Source organism: Lolium rigidum, chromosome 2 (genome assembly GCF_022539505.1).
Source record: "Lolium rigidum isolate FL_2022 chromosome 2, APGP_CSIRO_Lrig_0.1, whole genome shotgun sequence".
Classification (NCBI taxonomy): domain Eukaryota; kingdom Viridiplantae; phylum Streptophyta; class Magnoliopsida; order Poales; family Poaceae; genus Lolium; species Lolium rigidum.
Genome location: NC_061509.1, coordinates 24313954 through 24336362, shown reverse-complemented (window position 1 = coordinate 24336362; position 22409 = coordinate 24313954). Strand labels below are relative to the sequence as shown.

Here is a 22409-nt window from a genome sequence, read left to right as displayed (position 1 = left end):
ATGCGGCAACCTCTATTAAAATGATAAAAGACATAATTTTTACTAGGTTTGGAGCTCCTGGAGTTTTAATCACTGATGGTGGAACTCACTCTATAGAGGGAACTTTCCGAAGAATCCTTCATAAGTATGGAGTTGATCATCGAGTCGCCTCACCTTATCACCCACAGACTAGTGGGCAAGTTAAATTATCAAATAGAGAAATCAAATCAATACTTCAGAAGACAGTTAGGAAGGATTGGTCTATGAGGCTTAATGATTCCCTATGGGCATACCGTACTGCATTTATAAACCCAATGGTAACTACACCTTATAAGATGGTTTATGGTAAAGCGTTTCATTTGCCTTTGGAACTAGAACATAAATCTTTCTGGGCAATTAAAAGATTGAACTATGATTTAAAACTGCTGGAGAAAAAAAGATTACTAGACATACAAGCTTTAGGTGAATTAAGAAGTGAGGCCTATGAGAATGCTAAGCTTTAAAAATAAAAATTAAAGAGATGGCACGATAGAATGATTCAGAAAAGAGAGTTCAAACAAGGAGATGAAGTTTTTCTATTCAACTCTCGCCTTAAGCTTTTTGCGGGAAAATTAAGATCAAAGTGGGAAGGGCCATATGATGTGGAGGAAGCCTACTCTTCATGTGCGGTAAAACTAAAAGGGCAATCTACCTCCAGCTCATGGATTGTTAACGGTCAACGCCTCAAGCATTACAGAGCTGAGGAGGTAAGTGATGTTACAGAAGTTCAACTAGTTTCAGCCGAAGAATTCATTAAACATACCTATGTTAGCACTTATGATGAGAAATCTTTTGTAGATATTTTTACATCTTAAGAGCCCAGATCGAATTCTTATTTGATTTTTCATTCTTCACTCTGATAAACGTTGAATATGTCATACTTTCAGCTTCGGTACGAGCGACCAGTATGGGCACGTTTGCCCGTACAGCCGGTTGTTAAACATACTGGGCTTCTACCAGTTTCCGGCTGTTTTTGCTTCTTTCGGACGATCGACCAGGTGGTATGGGCGGATGACGCCGTACTCGTGGTCGTTAAAATTACAAACACTTTTCGAGTTTTTGGATTTTCCACTTCTTCTTTGCTACGACCGGGCGGTACAGGCAAAGCTAGTCGTACTGACGGTTGCTAAAGGCATTACCTTCCGCTGCCTCTTTTTTGTTTTGATTGTTTAGAAGAAAGAGTGAGAAGGGTCGGTTCCTGCCTTGGTACAGATAGAGGGTACGGGGTAAACCCGCCCGTACCGTATGTCGGTGCCAGCGCAAGGTCCACTTTAATTGGTCTTCTATTTAAGTTTCTCTTTTCTCAATACTCTTTCCAATCTATTCTATTTCTTCAGAAATTAGGGTTTTGCTGAGATTTTCTTCCTCGTACTCAGATTCTTGATAATTTTGATTTTGATTTACCCCACAACAGATAATGTACCCTTTCACATTAAGCAGATTTGGGTGAAGAAGGAAGAAGAACCTCAGAAGAAGATCAACAAGGAAAGTTTCCCTTCAAACCCTTATAGGTATAACCTCTGTGGATCTTCTCTCCAGTTCCCTTCAAGATTGCCTTCTATCAATAAGAAGGTGCAGAATGAAGAAATTGAGGAAAGGATCGCATCTCTTGAAAAGGTTTATAAGGATTGTGAGGAAACCATGAATGAGGGAGTCGACTCTTATTGGCTGATGAGCAAGGACCTTGAGAAAAAGGTCGATGGCATAAACAATAGGGTAGAAACCCTAGCTAATGTTGTTCTTTACATGGCTAATGACATGAAGTTGCTCGTTAAAGTGATCAAGCGGCATCATGATGACATCATGGAGCTAGTTACTAGTTTTTCATGTATCACACACACCTGCAACTTGAAGCGGGAGGATGATGCAGTGGAGCATCGCTTACTCCCGAGGAGGAATAGGTATAGTCAAGGAGCATCGCTTACTAAGAAGCCTTGTAAATTTATTGTCGGAATTGTGCAAATTTATTTTCTATCATGCATTTTTTTTTCAAAATAGGATCTTTGCATCAATGCCATGTAAATCCCTTGGAGAGTGAAGGATTATTATTCCATGAATTATGAGCCTATATTTTATTCAAAGTATGATTGAGTTATGATTATTATGTTAGATGTATGGATTAGGATGAGTCATATTCTTGCGTCATGGTAATGATCTTAGGGCCTTCCACACCAACAAGTCTTGATATGATATGAGAAGAAAGTAATATATAAAAGATATTATAATCATTTCGTTAACTAAATGAGAATGAAAGAAAAGATTACTCTGGATAAAGTTCTATGCTATGGAAATATTTATGAAAAGAGAGTAAAATAAGATGAAAAGTATTGCTCACAGTTCTCTTATAAAAGCTAATCTTTATGATCATATAATATGTGAAGAAAATATTCGTCATGTGTACTATCAAGTATGAAAGGTGTGGAAACCTTTAAGTCATTTTAGTATGAGAATGGTATGGTTTGGTTCGTATGCTAGTTCTATATTTGACGTTATAATCATTGTTCTGGAAATGACTCGTTGATTTTAACGACTCATGCTTCATGAACAAAGATGACTCTTTCCATTAAGCTTCTATCTTGCTCGGGGACGACCAAGAGTCTAGCTTGGGAAGTTGATGTGTGCATTTTTAGCATGCTTTTACTTCTTTATTTCACATATATATCTCTGACTAGTGATAGAAGTTTTGTATTTTACCGCGTTACCACGCCCTTTTTGTGCTTGTTTACGCACAATCCTAAAATATAAAGGCATTGATAAAATATCAATCAAAAATATCATTTTTATGGTATTTTCACGTGATAAAGTCATTTAAGCAGTTAACTATGCGCTTGGGTGAAAGGAAATCGCGAGGACGAGTCCGAGGGAATTTAGCGAACGTCGGTACAGGGAGAGTCCGCCCATACTGTCTGCTCGAACTCCGTACAAGGAGCACCGCTTCGTCAAATACTTTCATACCCCCATGTATGGATCTGAGATTCAAGCCCCCGTGCGGCCAGAAACACCAGAACACCGTCCCAGAAGAGATCTCAAGGAGGAACAAGAAGGGGCATCATCTGAGTTGCCACCAAGATCATCGGACGACAACACATCATCCCCTTCATCATCAACCACATCACCATCACCATTTCCATCCCGCTCAACCCATTAGATTGTAAAATCCATTGTCATTGTGGGTTTGTACTTGAATTCACATCTCTACACGTATTCCATTCGCAAGATTATGATGATGTTCTTGATTGTTTCCATGTGTGAGTAGTTCACCTCATTCTTGGGGGAGATGGAGAAACCCTAGTTCTTCGGGAGTTCCGCCCCGACAGCAAGCTCCGGTACCATGGGCAAGCTTAGAGCATCTCTAGCAGTAACTGTAAAACACGCAGGAACCAAGCTTTCCGGCCAGTTTACGGGTTCGGGCTGAAATTTTCCCATATCAGTGCGTGAACTCGCGGCCTGGCCCGTAAACCGAGTTCGGGGGGCCGACAAAAATCTCGCCCGCCCTCTATTTAACCAGGTCGGGAAGGGGAGTTTGGTTCCAAAACCCTACTCCCCTCCATTGCATCCGCAGCTCCGCCACAAAAACCCTCCCACTCTAGCGAGGAATTCCCATTGCTCCCTCGCCTAGTCCGCTCTGCCACGACCTCCACTTTGTTCCCCATGCTAGGCGCATGAAGATCTATTAGGGGAGGAGGCCATATCGGCGGCAGAGACTCGTTGCCTCGTCCGCCATTTTCCCGGTAGGAGGCGGAGTGCGCGAAGTGGGTGCTATCCGAGGGAGCGCGCAAGCGGTCAGCACGAATGGATGAACCGGGGGGTCACGCCCGCGGGGAAACTCGAGCGCTAAGCGAAAAGCGGCGAGGGTCTTCGTCCGGCGGCTCGTGCCGCCCGCCGCAGAAACAACGAAGACGACGTGCCTGCGCTTGACCTCATCCATGGGGAGTACACCCATGACTATGCGGAGGAGGCGACGGTGATCCAATAGATCACCGTCATTTCGGAGGCGGAGGCGCGCGCTTACGCCGTGAGGAGTAGGAGAACGTGCGCCGAGTCATGCCATACGAGGAGGCCTATCTGTAGGCGCACGTCCGCCACATCAAGCTCGAGGTCATCACCCTCGACGAGGAGTAAGACTCCTCCATGATGGGATTCGTAGCATAGAAAACAAAAAATTTCCTACCGCAAGAACGAAAACCAAGCCAAGATGCAATCTAGAAGATGGGAGCAATGAGAAGATCATGAGACTAACCCTCGAAGATTTCCAAAGCCTACGAGATTAGATCTCGTTGTTGCAGAAGATGATCACTTGCCGCTTTCAAAAGCGCGTAGAAGATCTTGACGGTGCCACAGTCGGGCAGCACCTCCGTACTCGGTCACACATTCGGTGTTGATGACGACGTCCTTCTCCCCGTTCCAGCGGGCAGCAGAAGTAGTAGATCCTCCTCGGAATCCTGACAGCACGACGGCGTGGTGGTGGTGGTGATGGAGAACTCCGGCAGGGCTTCGCCTAAGCGCTACTAGAGTTGTATGTGGAGGAGGGGCGGCTAGGGTTTGAGGAGAGGGGGCTAGGGGCGCCGGCCTCTGGGGTGCAAGGGTGGTGCGGCCAAGGTGTGGCCGGCCCACTCCCTCTCCTCATCTATATATAGGTGGAATAGCCCCAAGGGTTTTCCCAAAAAACAAATAAGAGTCCAACTCCTAAACCTTCCATAAGGACGAAACCTACCCAAGGTGGGACTCCTACTCAAGGTGGGACTCCCACCCCTTCCTTGGTGGGGTGGCCGGCCACCATGGGGTGGAGTCCACCTGGGAATCCTCCTCCCTTAGGCTGGCCGGCCAAGCTAGGTGGAGTCTCGGGACTCCACCTTCCATGGTGATTTCTTCCGGACTTTTCTAGAACCGTCCATAAATACACCGGATCATTTCCAAACATGGAAAGTGACTTCCTATATATGAATCTTATTCTCCGGACCATTCCGGACCTCCTCGTGATGTCCTGGACAATACTTCGAACTCCATTCCATATTTCATATCTACTTAAAACGACATCAAACCTTAAGTGTGTCACCCTACGGTTCGTGAACTATGCAGACATGGTCGAGACTCTTCTCCGACCAATAAACAATAGCGGGATCTGGAGATCCATAATGGCTCCCACACATTGAACGATAACTTAGTGATCGATTGAACCATTTACATACGATACCGATTCCCTTTGTCACATGATATTTTACTTGTCCGAGGTTTGATCATCGGTATCTCCATACCTTGTTCAACCTCATCTCCGACAAGTACTCTTTACTCGTACCGTGGCATGTCATATCTTATGAACCATTCATATGCTTGCAAGCTAATCAGACGACATTCCACCGAGAGGGCCAGAAGTATGTCTATCCGTCATGGGGATGGACAAATCCCACTCTTGATCCATATGCCTCAACTCATACTTTCCGAATACCTAATCCCACCTTTATAACCACCCATTTACGCAGTGGCGTTTGATGTAATCAAAGTACCCTTCCGGTATAAGCGATTTACATGATCTCATGGTCGAAGGACTAGGTAACTATGTATCGAAAGCTTATAGCAAATTGAACTTAATGACGTGATCTTATGCTACGCTTAATTGGGTGTGTCCATTACATCATTCATCTAATGACATAACCTTGTTATTAATAACATCCAATGTTCATGATCATGAAACTATGATCATCTATTAATCAACAAGCTAGTTATACAAGAGGCTTACTAGGGACTCCTTGTTGTTCACATAACACACATGTATCAATGTTTCGGTTAATACAATTATAGCATGGTATATATGTAAACATTTATCATAAACATAAAGATATATAATAACCACTTTATTATTGCCTCTTGGGCATATCTCCAACAGTCTCCCACTTGCACTAGAGTCAATAATCTAGATTACATTGTAAGGTACCTAACACCCATGGCATTCTGGTGTTGGTCATGCTTTGCCCTAGGGAGAGCTTTAGTCAACGGATCTGCCACATTCAGATCTGTGTGTACTTTGCAAATCTTTACTTCTCCATCTTCGATGTACTCGTGAATCGAATGAAAACGCAGCTTGATATGCTTCAGCTTCTTGTGTGATCTTGGTTCTTGTGCATTGCCGATGGCACCCATGTTGTCACAATAAATGACTAGTGGGTCCAATGCACTAGGAACCACACCAAGCTCAACAATGAACCTCTTCATCCAGACCGCTTCGATGAAGCCTCCGAAGCCGCTATGTATTCCGATTCAGTTGAAGACTTCGCCACCGTGCACTGCTTGGAGCTACTCCAGCTTACTGCAGCACCATTCAATATAAACACGTACCTAGACTGAGACTTAGAGTCATCAGGATCAGTGTTCCAACTTGCATCGGTGTAACTGGTTACAACGAGCTCTTGGTCACCGCCATAACGAGCTCTTGGTTACAACGAGCTCTTAGTCCTTTTCAAGTACTTCAGGATATTCTTGACCGATGTCTAGTGTTCCATTCCTGGATCACTTTGATATCTGCTGGTCAAACTAACAGCATGAGCGATATCCGGTCTAGTACACAGCATAGCATACATGATAGAGCCTACTGCCGAGGCATAGGGGATCTGATTCATCCTTTCGCTTTCTTCTGCCGTAGCTGGACCTTGAGTCTTACTCAAGACCTTACCTAGCAACATAGGCAAGAACCCTTTCTTGCTTTCATCCATTCTAAACTTCTTTAGAATCTTGTCCAGGTATGTACTCTGTGAAAGCCCTATTGGGCGTCTTGATCTATCTCTATAAATCTTGATGCCTAAAATGTACTGCTTGCTTCACCAAGGTCTTTCATTGAAAAACACTTATTCAAATAACCTTTTACACTGCTTAATAGTTCTATATCATTTCCAATCAATAATATGTCATCTACATATAATATCGGGAATGCTACTGAGCTCCCACTCACTTTCTTGTAAATACGAGGCCTCTCCATGACACTCTGTATAAACCCGAAGTCTTTGATCACCTTATCAAAGCGTTGGTTCCAACTCCGGGATGCTTGCTTCGGTCCATAAATGGAACGCTGAAGTTTGCATACCTTGTCGAGATTTTAGGATCGACAAAACCTTTGGGTTGTACCATATACAACTCTTCCTCAATGTCACCATTAAGGAACGTTGTTTTGACATCCATCTGCCAAATCTCATAATCGAAAAATGCAGCAATTGCTAACAAAATCAGCATCTGTTAGCTTCGCTACATGTTAGAAAGTCTCATCGTAATAAACTCCTTGAATTTTTCGGAAACCCTTTGCGACAAGTCGAGCTTTATAGACAGTAATATTACCATCAGCATCTGTTTTTCTCTTGAAGATCCTTTAATTCTCAACATCCTTGCGGCTATCAGGTAAGTCTACCAAAGTCCATACTTTGTTATCATACATGGATCCCATTTCGGATTTCATGGCTTCATGCCATTTGTTGGAATCTGGGCTCATCATCGCTTCTTCATACGTCGCATGGTCTTCATCATTGTTGTCCACAATCATGACATTTAGACAGGAATCATACCAATCAGGAGTGGTACATTCCCTCGTCGATCTGCGAGGTTCAGTAGTTTCCTCGTTCGAAGTTTCATGATCATTATCATTTGCTTCCTCTCTTACCGGTGCAGGCTGCACAGGAACATCTTACGGTACTGCGCTACTCTGATCGACGAGAGAAGGTTCAGTAACCTCGTCGAGTTCTACTTTCCTTCCAGTCACTTCTTTAGCGAGAGACTCCTTCTCAAGAAAGGATCCGTTCTTAGCAACAAAGATTTTGCCTTCGGATCTGTGATAGAAAGTATACCCAATAGTTTCCTTAGGGTATCCTATGAAGACGCATTTCTCCGCTTTGGGTTCTAGCTTGTCAGGTTGTAACTTTTTTACATAAACTTCGCAACCCCAAACTTTAAGGAACGACAGCTTAGGTTTCTTCCCAAACCGCAATTCATACGGTGTCATTTCAACGGATTTAGATGGTGCCCTATTTAAAGTGAATGCGGCTATCTCTAATGCATAACCCCAAAACGATAACGGCAAATCAATAAGAGACATCATAGAACGAACCATATCTAAGAGAGTTCGATTACGATGTTCGGACACACCATTGCGCTGTGGTGTTCCCGGCGGTGTCAGTTGTGAAAGTATTCCGCATTTCTTTAAATCCATGCCAAACTCATAACTCAGATATTCGCCTCCACGATCAGAACGCAGAAACTTAATCTTCTTGTTACGTTGATTTTCTACTTCACTTTGGAATTCCTTAAACTTCTCGAAAGTTTTGGACTTATGTTTCATAAAATAGATATACCCATATCTACTCAGATCATCAGTGAAGGTTAGACATAACGATAACCACCGCGCGATGCTACACTCATTGGTCCACACACATCGGTATGTATGATTTCCAATAAGTCTGTAGCTCGCTCCATTGTACCAGAGAATGGAGTCCTAGTCATTTTTCCCACTAGACATGCTTCACATCTATCAAATGACTCAAAGTCAAGTGACTCAAGAAGTCCATCTGAATGGAGTTTATTCATGCGCTTCACTACAATATGACCAAGACGACAGTGCCACATATAAGTAGAATTATCATTTAATTTAATTCGCTTAGCATCAATGTTATGAACATGTGTATCACTACTATCGAGATTTAACAACAATAAACCATTCATCTCAGGCGCATGACCATAAAAGATATTATTCATAAAAATAGAACAACCATTATTCTCTGACTTAAATGAATAACTGTCTTGCATTAAACAAGATCCAGATATAATGTTCATGCTCAACGCAGGCACTAAATAAAAATTATTGAGGTTTAAAACTAATCCCGAAGGTAGATGTAGAGGGAGCGTGCCGACGGCGATCACATTGTAACATCCCAACTTTTCAATAAAGAGATAAAGAGAGTTTCCAAAATACCATAATTTTAGAACCAACAAAAACTTTTTATATAGTGCTATGCATATACTCAACTTTGATTCTTGTGTTAGTGTGCAATTGCCATGATATTTTTTTCTGTGTTTGCAAGAGGGCTAAAACCCTAATCCATGATCACTTGATCAACCAAATCAAAGGAAAAAAGAAAATAGAAAAAATCAAACCAACACACACATATAGTTTAGGCCATTTTTGCAAATACTTAACCTAGACCATTTTGGCGTGCACCATTGGTTGTAAATGGTTACTAAACACTTATTAACACTTTTGGAATCAAAGAAACTCAAATCAAATCAAATTTGAATCAATTTTGGGCTCACATGCAATTATGGTCAAAATGGCAATTCTTAGCCTGATGCCCACTTTGAGCCCTGCTATTTAGAGATTTCCCTACTATACTTTGCCAAATCTTTGCACCTCATCCAAGACAACATCAAGGTGAACAACTTTTCCCAAAACCATCACCCCAAATTCTTTCTCAATTTCAATTGGTGAGCAAGCAAAGTGGAGACATTGAAGCATATGTTAAATCATATGCAATTTGGATTTTTGCAAAACACTTCAAATTTGACCACCACTGCCATTCTACTGCAAATCTTTTATGATTCAAACCCACCAAAATTCATCCAAAAATTCCAAAGAAAAGTTCTTGCGGCCATTCTCTCAAACACCTTGTGAGCAACAATCGGCCAACTCGGGACATTGCAATGTCCAGTAGATTTTGGCCTCCGCCATCGATCCTATGTCATCCTCTGTACCCCATTGACCCCTCTGAGCTTTGCCAAACAGGTTAGACAAGCAATGGTACACGATTTCGTCACCATCTTGACCAAGACATGCCATGCCACGGCATGGCATGGACGTGCCCTTGCTCTCTCTCTCCCTGAACCTTGCCAGCACACACGACCTTGTCACCTCGCTTCCTCACACCCTCCTGAACGTGCCAGACACGGTGGTCGACGCGTTGGTGCACCGCAGACGCCAGAATGCGCGACGCCCAGACGTGTCGTGCCACGCCAGAGCACGCACGGCGAGCGTCGCAGACACGCACGGGCACGACGCCGCCCCAACGCCTCACGTCACCACCCGCTCTCTCCCTTCGCCAGCAGCTGTGCCACGACACCAGGAGACGACCAGACACCCTCACCTGCCCGCGGGAACCCTGTACACGACGCCATGGCCGACGCCATCCGCCACGGACACCCAGGGCGCGAGGACGATGACGAGCGCCACAGGCCCTCGTTTTCACCGCAATCACGCCCTGCATCACCGCCAGGACGTCGCCTGCACACCTGCGTCATTGCCAGTCCACCACCACCCCTGTAGCCACGTCGTCGACGATGACCTCATCGCAGCCCCACGGCCTCGCCTCGCCGCTATAAAAGGAGGGCCTCCCTCCTCAATCCAAGCACACCACCACTCCTCCCTCATCTCACTGAGCCTGCTCGACCTCTTCTCTCGCTCGATTCACCACCGTAGTTAGCCAATTCGATCATCGGAGCCCGCGGAGGTGTTGAGAAGCTCGCCGCCGATTGGAGCCTCCCCAGCACGCGCCGCTGCTACCATCTGCTTCCCCTTCCTTGACAACGTCGCCGACCCTTGCCGCGCCGCCGGTAAGCCGTCGACCCCCTGCCGTCGCCACCAGTGAGCTCCCTTCTCGCCGGAGATGACGACGGTTGAGTGCCGTCCGATCTGATTCTAATCCAAGCGCCCAGATTCACTCATACCGCTTCGCCCTTTAAGACCCACTAACGCGTGGACCCCACACTGTCAGGCGGCCCGCTGCGCTAGACGCACTGCTGGGCCGGCCCATCTCTTCTTTTCCTCTGAGTAGCCCATTTAGGTTTCCCGCCAGCCCAATTCATTTGAAATTCGAGTTCCTGTTTATTTTCAATTTGCAAACTGGTGCCAACTTCAAAATTGCATAGTTTCAAATCCACTAGGCCAAATTTGATGAATTTGGTATTTTTGGAAATCTTGTCAAAAGTTCTATCCAACCCCACTAGTCTCACCCTTAGCTTGTTTGTAGAATTAAAGTGACAAAAATAACAAGGCAGGGACTTTTGTAACTTCAAACAATTATTAAAAATCAACCCTAAGTGATTTTGAGTTGACTCCAACTCTCATAAATCACATTTCACATACTCTACAAGTTTATGTAAAAACCTCACATAGTTGTTTGTATGATCATGGACTAGAGCACAATAATGGCTATGTGGCTATTTCTAGTTCATTTAAACCATTCAAAATTATTTTTCCAAATAGTATGAGAGGTTCTCCCTCATTTAAATCATGGTCCTAAGAAATTAAAAGTGGTGTGTTGACTTAGTCTATATCATCTCATTTTTAATTACTTAGAGACATTAAATTGTTGTTAAAGTAAAAACCAAATGGTATGAGGTTAGTACCTCATTTAAATCATTTTCCCCAAATAATAGATATGAATTGTTGAACTTGATCAACATGAATTCATACCTTATTATTATTTGAGGAACTTAAATCTTAAGAAGTTTCAATGAGAGGAAATTGTTTCTCTCTTACAAGTTTGCTTAACACATAAGTCAAACCCCTTTGAGATTAGTGTGGTGATGTTAGCCTAGCATGTGTGACTTATGTGTGTGCTGAGCCTAGTGTTTAAGATTGGTGTGGTGATTGTGTGTATCGTATTCGTTTTTAGATGCTAGTACCGAAGAATATCAAGAGGAGGAGGAGGTCTACTTCCAAGGAGAGGAAGACCACTTTGATCAGTACACCAACCAAGGCAAGCTAATAAACTTGCAAAGTGCCAAGCTCTACAGGAGCAAGGCATCACCATACTTTACTTTATACTTATTGGTCCTATCCCAAGTTTTTACTTTACAAGCTTTATTGAATTTTATTTACCAAAGTTACTTTTTGATTCATGATTCACTTGGTCTAGAGTAGCACAAGAGTACCAAACTTAGCCTAGAACAAGCAAAGCTAAGTTAGCACCCCTCATGATTAGTTGCTAGTGCTAACAAATAAAATTGACTACTCTAGATGGGACTTGGTGAAGTGAAGTGACTTGAATGATTTTTGAAGGTGAATATGACTTGGAGAAGATGGTGATTTTTGACTAAAACCGATACTGGTTTGGATGTGATACCTTTCCAACTTTTGAGTACCCCCACAATACCTGATTATGGGTAGGGCTTAACTGGAAGTTTATGTGTCTTAGTATGGGTTCCCTCTGAACAAGCATCATAGGGGTTATGCCGAGGCTGCCTCCGTTGAAAGTAAAATGATGTGAAATGAGGTGAATTGTCCGGCCAAGCCTCGTGCGGTTCCCGAGTCGACGGTTTGTCTTCACTGGGAGGCCAAGCTCATGGGGAGAGGTGCCTATACTAGGATGTATAAGTGAAAGGTTATGGTTGATGATCCGCGTACTGAGTTACGATGATTCGGGGTTATCCCCGACGGATGTAATCAACTGTTGTGGCACAAGTGTGCAACCTCTGCAGAGTGTAAACCTATTCGAATAGCCGTGTCCATGGTTACGGACGGTTGGAAAGGCCATACAGTTTCCGGTGTCAAATTCTTGAAAATGTTGGTGAAGTGAATGGTGAAGGGTGACTTGACTTGAATCACAACTGAGTTGTGGGAATGACACTAATGTTCCCACTTGAATTAGCTAGCAAATGATGAGTCTTTTACTAACTGCTTATGAACTAAAACTGGCTTTATGCAAATAAACCTAGAGCTTAGAACTCTCCTTAGTGAAATTAGTGTTACTTACCTTAGTATTAGGTTGCGAGTACTTTAAAGTACTCATGGCTGTGTCCCTGGCTATTCAACTGGCCAGACTATGAAGAGGAGCAGCAGTATGAAGATGACGGCCAGCAGGACGGCTACAACAACTAGGAGCTCTTCTAACGTCAAGCGTTGGCCTGTGGAATTAGATAGTCCACTACTACTACTACGCTTCCGCTTTGTAATATTTGTGATGTTCTGTTGACTGCCAAAACCCACCGGCGGGCAGCGGCCTTGTCAACACCGTAGAGCCGGGAAGAGCCTAGAGCTGCGGCTGGCTGAGACCCCTCCGAGCGACGGCCCGCAATGCTCTTCTGGTCACACGCGGCGATGCGAAGTGCAAGGGCGTGCCACCTGACCTATACCTGGTCGGGAAGGTGATGGGGATGCCTCGCTTAGTTTCCTGCCGAGGCATACATGTAAACGTTAAATACGAGCCTCGATCGGCTCTCGGGTTATCCCGTGAATCGGCTCAAAGAGCCGATCCACCCATGATTCGTACGGGGTGCACGAATACTTGGTGGTCCTGCTTGATCAAGATAAAGCTAATTAGATCTACGACGATTTAGGGTTTTCACCGCATAATCGGATCATCCTACTCCAGGTTGGGCCTCGCGGCCACGCACGGTGCTCGTAAGCCGATCCTAAACAAGGCCTAAAAACCAACATGAAGTTGATCCTCGGAACATCCTGTTTAGGACTTGCGAACGCCACCCTACGTGCCATCTGGATCCTCCCCCTTTGTAAGGCCTAACTATTGCGAGATATTAAACTAATCCTTGTAGAACAAGGAGCAATCGTAACGGATCAGATCTACTAAATAATGATCAAGCGGGGTGCCGCCCCCACACCCGAGATAGGTGCGAGGGCGGCTAGATATGCAAGGGTTGCACTACGTAAGCATGCTTAAACGAAGAACAATGCTAACCCTAACACATCTATGATAACTACGTTGCTCGCCATCAAAAGCGCTTCGGTACGAGCAACGCATGAACAACGTGGGGCTTGTGCTGCCTAGATCGCAAGATGCGATCTAGGCAGCATGTCGCTTACCTGATAGAAACCCTCGAGACGAAGGAGTTGGCGATGCGCCGAGATTGGTTTGTTTGGGGTTGAACGTGAGTTGTTGTTTATTCCATAAATCCTACGTACATATTTATAGTCCAGGGGACTTTCTAATGTGGGCATGCACTAAACCGTGCACGAGTAAGATTCTATCTCTAAACTAAAATAGATCTAATATGTTACAGATACACGGGCAATTAAGCCCAACTTGGTATAACAGGCCGATTCATATAATTCTCCATGTATATTTCCTTAAGCCCATCTTGACTGCGGCCCACCTCCGACTCGGTCAAATCTTGGTGATAACACATGCCCCCCTGGTTTTGGAATTGGTAATTCCAAAATCACTCTGCTTTCCTTCGTCGGGTCATGTCGTGGCAGAACCGTCGCAGTATCCCTCATGATGATGCCTTGCCTTCTGAACTTCTCCGCGTGACCTGGCAGTTTTTTTTTCTTTTTTAGGCACCACTTCCTCGGAAACTGCTGTGGCATTGAATTTTCACCATATCCCCTTTTATTTAACCGCTATGAACAGTTCTGCTCTGCATCCCCCTCGCATTAGCAGTCCCAAAAACCTCCTGCGCCATCATGTCTTCTTCCTCCTCTGCCCTATCAGATCCTTCCAGCCAGTCCTCCATGTCCCGCGAGCCAACGCCGGAGCACAACCCGGCAGCGGTCCATGCGGCCAACACCCGTCGCGCCATTGCGGCCGGGGAGGAGTCAGACCATGACTTCTCCATCTGGTCCGAGGACGACCAGTCCTCGACGGACGGGGAGAGCGACCTCCGTTTCCTCGCCGACGGGGAATCGGAGGAGGAGAGCGATGACGATCGCTTCTCCTGGGACGACTTCACCTCCTCCGAGGGGGTGGTGGAGGAGGAAGAGGAGGAGGAGGACGACGATGACGACGACTCCCTCGAAGGCTACCCGCCAGCGAAGCGCCTTCGCATGTGGTGGGACGACGACAGCAGCGACGACGAAGACGGGGATGAAGCCCCCGTGGAGGGCTACGGGAGTAGCGACGAGGAGCCCATCGGCAGCAGTGCCGATGAGAGCTCTGAGGATGACGATGAGGGCAGTGACGGCCCGTAGATAGGACCTCTAGCATAGGGTCAGTAGTAGCAAATGGGGCAATGTATCCCCTAGTATTTCCTTGTGAGAGCAATTAGCTCTTTATGTAAGAAATCTCGCCTATCAATGAAGAAACTGTTCCCCAATTTGATTTTGCCGATTTCTTCTGAGTTTAATTGAGCCGATTCACCTCTCCTACTGACCTTGCCGATTCGTCCCCTTTGCCAATGTGTAATGAACCGATAACAACACATCGGTCCCTCGACATTCATCCTTCTATTCTTCAACTCCTTAGCGAGCGTTCATCGTTTTGTGAAGAAGGTTGCAACGAAGGTCAGCCGATGGTACTTCAATCGGTCCTTCAATAGAACATCTACCAGGCCTGTTGCCCCCCGAGTCTCAGCCAAGGCAAAACAGAGACGAGGATACGCAAATGAGCTGCATAGACCTGGGCTTGATCGTGTGTGGGGCAGTTCCTTATGCAACGCCAGCCGATTTGAACACAAATCGGCTTCTCTAAGCGGAAAGCCTTCAAGGCGAGCTGCCCCCCGAGCTTCCTCAGTTCTTGCCGGCCAGACCGGCTCCTTTCCTTTGTTCTTGAAGAGAGGATCTGAGCTTTCAAACTACTCTATCGAGGAGTTCCTTCATGAAACATCTCCCTTTGTGCTTCATTGACCCTCTGATCGTATCCCCCTTGAGTCGATGGCCACACTTCGGCTTCCACATCCTTAAGTCGATGCCTGCTGCATCGGCTGAGCTCGAAAATTTTCGAATTTTCATTTTTTTTTTACAGCCGACCTGTGCATATCGGCCCCCATACTCCAATACCCATCACCAGAAGATGAGATGCTTCCGTTGCATATCCTCGTATTTTATCTACCTGGGTGCCCCCCGAGCCGATTCTGTCAAGAGCATTGATGGTATCGGCTCTGTTGGATAACATGTTAAACCCAAGCAGAATGGTGGGTGAGGATAATTTTGGCCGATTGCTGGAATCGGCCTCCACGTTGCTTGCTCGTTGAAGGTTTTGTAAGTTCCCTTCATAATTTTTGGGGCCGATCACAAGGATCAGCCTCTCCTGGTTTGCTCATTGGTTTAATCTTGCTATTTGGTCAGGCTGGATAAAACCAACCCAACCTCTGACTTGATGTGCTTGCTGTCGTCCACCTTGAGTGCTCCGTAGAGTCGTGGAGCACTAAGCTCTGTCGGCAAGACGAGTACCATGTTTGTGCCAGCCGATGTCTCATCATCGGCTTTCCTCTGTTTGGGGCGCCACTCCATTTTCCGTGAACGACCCTCTTCATCCAGGGCTCGCTGAATTTTTGCAGCCAGATCAGGTCGTGCCTTCCTTAGCGTATGCAGGTATAACCTTTCGGCTTCCTCCTGGCCGCGCAATCGCTGAACCCTGCGCTTTTGGGAACGGCTGAGTCCGTCAGGGCACCACCTTGGCTGGTGGTACCTGTCTTCTTCTACTTCTCCCTCGTCTTCTGAATCCTCAAGATCTGCCCAACGAGGTGACTCAGCGCGTTTGCTTTGTGGCGGGAGAGGCCCTAGGCGCTCGAACACAGACACGTTGGCTACCTCCTTCTTCTTCTTGTTGCATTCTCGGGCAATTGCCGATTGTGGGCAATCGGCTCATTCCTGAATCCCAGCAGGTGTCCGAAGAAAGGGCAGTCCCGGTGTCCGGCGTTGTCATCTTGCTCCCTTGATGTTTCCGTGGCACGGCGCTCGTGCTCCTCCTCATCGCGATCCTGCCGACGATATCTTCGGCTTCTCTAGCCGGACGATCTCCTCTATCATCGTAATTGGACCGTCGGCGTTGGTCATACCGACTCACATATTTGTTGAGGAGGTGATCGAGAGGGGTCGCTGATATCTTATATTCTTCACCTCTCCCTCTGTGACATAGCGCTTGCCATCATGACGGAGCCGATCGCGTGGAGCGGCCTCCTCTCGTATCCTTGCTATGAGAGCAGGCTGCCCTCATCTCCATCTTTGCCGAGTGGTTCCCGGGTCCTACCATGTTGATGTTGAACGAGGGACCTGACCGGCAACCCTCGGGGTAGGTGACTTCCACCATGTTAACGGCGGGGAAGGGTTGGGTGTCGACCTTCATGGCGTACTTGGTTGAAAATTAGCCGCCCCTTCTCTATCGCCGCTTGGACGTGCCGACGCCACACCCCTGCGGTCGTTGGTGGCATGGGAGAGCGAGTTGTGGAATTTGCGGTACGGCTTTCCGTTCAGCTCTTTCGCCGTGGGGAACTTGAGACCTTCAGGAATCGTCAACTCGTTTCTCCTTGAACAGGAGGTCGAAGATTTGTTCGGTCTTGGTCACGTCAAAATCAAATCCCCTAGGCGGCCCCGGTGGCTTTACCCATTTGCGAGGCCACGGGGTTCCTTCCCGAGTCCACTCGACCCACTGCTATCTCTTGGTCTCCCGCGAGCACTTCATCTTCCTCCGTACCGACCATGACTATCGCACGCTTGAACTTGTCTTGGTACGGGTCGGGGTGGCGCTGTTCATATGCTGATAGTTTCGAACCATGTGCGCCGGCGAGGGATAATCTGCTTGGGAGGCCATGTCCTTGAGCTGTGTTGCAAGGCACTGCTACTGCCAACTCGATCGCTTCCTTTTCGGTTATACGAACCGAATAACATCGGTTCCTAAGATTCCTGAAGCGGCTGGATGTACTCGTCACCGTTTCCCCGCGCTTCGACGTAGTTGTGCTAGATCGGCAATGCCGGACTCGGAAGCTTCGAATGGTATTGCATATGGAACTGTTCTTCCAATTGCTTCCAAGACTCGGATGGAGTTTGCCGGCAAAGAGGTGTACCATCAAAAGCCGATCCCGTGAGGGATTGTGAAAACAGCCTCACGCGTAGCTGATCCGACACCGAAGCCGGTCCTAGTTGAGCCAAATATCGGCCGACGTGCTCGATGGAGCTGGAGCCATCTGATCCACTGAATTTGGAGAAGTCAGGGAGCCGATATTTAGGTGGCAGCGGGATCATCTCGTAATCGTCGGGGTACGGCTTGGAATAGCCGACTCGCCCTTCTTTTCGGCACCATGCCGAACTGGTCTCTCGGTATGGTACCGATCCGATCCGTCGTGCTCGGCTGTAGGAGTTGCACTGCGAAGATTCGCCGGGGTGGCGTACTTAGCCGGCCATGTTTGCTTTTCCAGCTACGAGCCAACCGCGGGAGCTGGGCTCGGGAGTTTCGTCGGTGTGGCGTACTTAGTTAGCCACGTACGCTTCTCAAGCTCGTTGCCGACGTTCCTCCTGTCTTCGCCGGAGTCCCCGATGTTGTGGCCTGGGTTGTGAGTGCCCAGTCACCACAATCCGGCACATACGTGCACGCGTATCCTTGAGGGATCTCCTTAGGCGCCTCCATTAAGAACTGGTAGTCACTAGGGTCGCCACCAACCTTGTAGACGAGGAATGCCGGTGTAGTCGGCACTTCAGCAGGTGCTGCCAACGCATATGGCAGCGGTGGACGGGACCGGAGTGGCAACTCTCCTTGATGAGTCCCGAGAGCTGGTCCCGACGGCGAGTACTGGTGGCTCATGATCTCTCGGATCACGCGCAGAGCGACACGCTCCAACACGTTGACCAAGTTCTCAGAGTGGCGGTGTAGCGAGTGAGCCACCAAGTAGTTGATCTCCTGCCGCAGGCCCCTGGTGCGTTCCTCCGACGGGGTAGAGAGGTCTATCCCATCGAGCGCACCTTGCGGTGAGAATCCCTTCCATCTGATGCCATGGGAACGGGTTCTCTGAAAAGAGCCGATGAGGTCGGCTTCGAGGGTGGCCTTGATCTCGTTGTATTGCTTCTTGAGGTCGTCGAGGCAGATCCTCGTAGGTGATCGGCGTGCCGTCCGCCATCTCGGATGTAGATGGCGATGTGGTTGATGTAGACGTTTGTCCCACCGGGCGTGCCGAGAATGTGTTGACTGCCAAAACCCACCGGCGGGCAGCGGCCTTGTCAACACCGTAGAGCCGGGAAGAGCCTAGAGCTGCGGCTGGGCTGAGACCCCTCCGAGCGACGGCCCGCAATGCTCTTCCGGTCACACGCGGCGATGCGAAGTGCAAGGGCGTGCCACCTGACCTATACCTGGTCGGGAAGGTGATGGGGATGCCTCGCTTAGTTTCCTGCAGGGCATACATGTAAACGTTAAATACGAGCCTCGATCGGCTCTCGAGTTATCTCGTGAATCGGCTCAAAGAGCCGATCCACCCATGATTCGTACGGGGTGCACGAATACTTGGTGTCCTGCTTGATCAAGATAAAGCTAATTAGATCTACGACGATTTAGGGTTTTCACCGCATAATCGGATCATCCTACTCCAGGTTGGGCCTCGCGGCCACGCACGGTGCTCGTAAGCCGATCCTAAACAAGGCCTAAAAACCAACATGAAGTTGATCCTCGGAACATCCTGTTTAGGACTTGCGAACGCCACCCTACGTGCCACTGGATCCTCCCCCCTTTGTAAGGCCTAACTATTGCGGATATTAAACTAATCCTTGTAGAACAAGGAGCAATCGTAACGGATCAGATCTACTAAATAATGATCAAGCGGGGTGCCGCCCCCACACCCGAGATAGGTGCGAGGGCGGCTAGATATGCAAGGGTTGCACTACGTAAGCATGCTTAAACGAAGAACAATGCTAACCCTAACACATCTATGATAACTACGTTGCTCGCCATCAAAAGCGCTTCGAGTACGAGCAACGCATGAACAACGTGGGGCTTGTGCTGCCTAGATCGCAAGATGCGATCTAGGCAGCATGTCGCTACTCGATAGAAACCCTCGAGACGAAGGAGTTGGCGATGCGCCGAGATTGGTTTGTTTGGGGTTGAACGTGAGTTGTTGTTTATTCCATAAACCCTAGGTACATATTTATAGTCCAGGGGACTTTCTAATGTGGGCATGCACTAAACCGTGCACGAGTAAGATTCTATCTCTAAACTAAAATAGATCTAATATGTTACAGATACACGGGCAATTAAGCCCAACTTGGTATAACAGGCCGATTCATATAATTCTCCATGTATATTTCCTTAAGCCCATCTTGACTGCGGCCCACCTCTGACTCGGTCAAATCTTGGTGATAACATGTTCGTTGATCAATAGATCAACTATGGTTGTAATATTGGATCATGTGATCGACTTTCGTAAGACCATTATGGCTTGTAATTAATGATGACTTATGGTATCAACTGTTATGTCTCGCAACAACATTATTCCTGGGATTGCGATGAACGGCATAATAGGCATCTGGACTTAAAAATCTGGGTGTTGACAAGTTGATATCAGAGCCATTGTTTGACCTTAGGAGACCCTAGTTAGAATGGACGTTCTGAAAAACTTAAGTTCAAAACAAATGAAGTGAATATTTCTGAAAAACTTAGCCACCTTCTTCTCTTTGAGGTCTTGTTGAAATAAGAAGCCATGCTCTTCCTTATAAATCTACATAAAAGTTTGCCACACTTGTTCACCTCTCTAACTTACTCATCCAATTCACTTTCAGATGGAGCCAAACAACACCAAGTTTTACCAGTTGGGGAATGGTGGGAGTCTGATTTTCGAGCAGGACTCGGATGCCCCGTCGGACTTTCTTGGACGCCTGCACCCCGAGTTCCACGGAGTCGAGGTCAACGACCAGCCCGGAGGGAGCTGCAGTGGATCATCACCGCTGACTTGAGGGGCAAGATGGAGCCTCCCACCTCTGAGAGGATCCTCTTCTCCTTCAGGGAAAGCAACTGGCTCGACGGACTTGCACGTGCTCTTCAGGAAGCACTTGCTCGTTTGTGCAGACAGAATGTGGCAGCCCTCCAGGAGGAACATTTTGCGCATCTCGCAAGGCATAACACCGCTGGAGAACCCATGGATCTGCCGTTGCACCCCCAGTTGAGGCACCACGTGGATCACCTGGACTTCATGCTGTACCACACTCAGCAGGATCTGGACAACGCCCGCGCCTATGCCAACCAGACTCACCTTGCACTGGCAAATCATGCCGATGCAATCAAGATGCTTGCCAAGGACCGCAAGACACTCCGCCTGCAGCGTGCCAAGAAGGACGCTACCATCACGCGCCTTCGCGCGAGGATAGCATCCTTGGAGGCCACTGTCAAGGCCCAAGAGGACCAGCTGAATGAGATGGAAGAAGAGGGTGAAGACCTTCAGGGAGGAGAAGCCTTCCTAAGTGATGATGATGACTTCGAGGAGGATGAGAACACCGAGGAGGAGGACTACGAGTCTCTGGAGGCCGGAGAGGATGGAATCATCCCGATCGATGTGGATGATGATGAGGAGTAGATGCACTAGTTCACTTATGTAGGTGTGAGTTGTATCATGTCCCACTGTATCGTAGCGCGAGTAAATGGTTCTTAAAACCATTGGGTGTTAGCTTGTAATATATGTTGAATGAATGAATGTGTGTTTGTGTTAACATCAAAAGAATTCAAGTTTTAACTTTTTGAACTTACTCAAAATAAGCCATAGAAATTTCCCTCTCATCTCATGATCTATTTCCCTATTCAGATGGCCCCTATTGTGTATGGTTCTTTCGATCACAAAGTCATTGTTGGATACGTAGGAGCCATTATGGATCTCCAGGTCCCGCTGATGGTTATTGATCGGAGAGGAGACTCGATCACATCTGCATCATCCACGAAAGATAGGGTGACACACTTAAGCTTTGATGTTTTTTAAGTAGATATGGAATATGAGATGGAGACTGAATGTTGTTTGGAGTCCTGGATTGGATCCAGGACATCACGAGTAGGTCCGGAATAGTCCGTAAAATAAGATTCATATAAGGAAAGTAACTTTCCGGGATTTGGGAAAAGTTTCGGTATTTTGACCGGAGCTTCTAGAAGGTTCCAACAGGCCCACCACCTCGGGAGGGGCCACATGGTCCGAAGGGGTGCTGCCTAGACATAATGGTCTGGGCGCACCATGCCCTAAAAGGCCCAACCAGCCAAACTTGAGGGGCAAGTTTCTCAAACTTGAGGGACAAGTTTCTCAAACCTGAGGGTCAAGTTTCCTCTCTTTGTGGGCCGGCCCAAGGAGGTAATGTAGGGGCCATGGCAGCCCATGGCTTCACCCTCCCCTACATAAAGAGGAAAGGGGGCAATGATGTTTCCATAACTCCTTCCTTTGAAACCCTAACCGTCATCCTCTCTCAGTCCTTACTCCTGCGCCGGCTTGGCGAAGCCTTGCAGGAATTCTTCTCCACCACCACACCGCCGTGCTGCCGGGATTCCATAAGGATCTACTACATCCGCTGCCCACTGGAACGGGGAGAGGACGTCTTCATCGACAATGTACGTGTGACCGAGTATGGAAGTGCTGCCCGCTTGCAGCACTGGAAGGACTTTATCTCGAACTTGAGTTCGACAAGAGTACGACTACATCATCCACGAGATCTGATCTCGTTACCACTTTGGATCTTCGAGGGTACGTCTCTCATATATCTTGTTGCATAGATGTAGTGGATTAGATCTTGGCCTTTT

At 47.1% G+C, this 22409-nt stretch overlaps 1 protein-coding gene across 1 annotated transcript in view; it reads right to left on the bottom strand.

Annotated features, from left to right (window-relative positions):
* Window positions 1-22409, bottom strand: part of LOC124689366 (probable histidine kinase 2) — a 62754-nt gene that overhangs the window by 39111 nt on the left and 1234 nt on the right. The window lies entirely within an intron of this gene.